This window comes from Pseudochaenichthys georgianus, chromosome 9 (assembly GCF_902827115.2).
Source record: "Pseudochaenichthys georgianus chromosome 9, fPseGeo1.2, whole genome shotgun sequence".
Classification (NCBI taxonomy): Eukaryota; Metazoa; Chordata; class Actinopteri; order Perciformes; family Channichthyidae; genus Pseudochaenichthys; species Pseudochaenichthys georgianus.
In genome coordinates this window covers 2,913,016-2,913,726 of record NC_047511.1, presented here as the reverse complement: position 1 = coordinate 2,913,726, position 711 = coordinate 2,913,016, and positions in this window count along the sequence as shown.

The following is a 711-nucleotide window of genomic DNA, read 5'->3' as shown; positions in this document are numbered from 1 at the left end:
ATTTTTCATGCTTAAAAATATTTGTGTGGAGTGGGTGTGAAACGGTTGAATGAGGATGTGTTGGATCATGTTACGTTTCTCTATGATACTGAAGAGTATGCTTACATTGTATCACTGTGATATTCAAATGAGGGTCCATACTGACCTGGGTGAACTCTTTGACATTTATATCCAATGTGGTGTCAGTAGGATGCTCCTGTAATCTGTATACAATCATCCTGGTTTGGCCACTTTGATGTTCCAATGGATCCTTCAGTACTGTAGGGACTCTATTCTGATTATCTTTAGTTGTAAATACTTTGTACATTTTAATTTCTTAACATTTCGACTCTTTCATGGATACACAGCAAACACCACAGTGTACATTGTACTTGATAAGAGTACATTGTACTCGATGAGAGTACATTTAACACCAGTTTCGGGAGTATATCGGTCCAAGAGTTTGGTGTTCTCTAAACACTGTCAAAAGTGTAAAATATAAACTCCAAATAAAGAGTTAGATTTGAACACTTTGGGAGTCAAAACATACACAATAACTGGTACTTGTTTCACACGGAGTGCTTTCCAACACGTGCAGTGCAAACCTGGAACCCTCAGAGTTCAAATGTACTCTTAGTCAGTGTGTTAGTGTCGCGGTGCAGAGCTGATTGTTCAACAACATACTCATGGTCATTGTTTAGCTGATGAACAACAAACAAACACTTTTGGGGT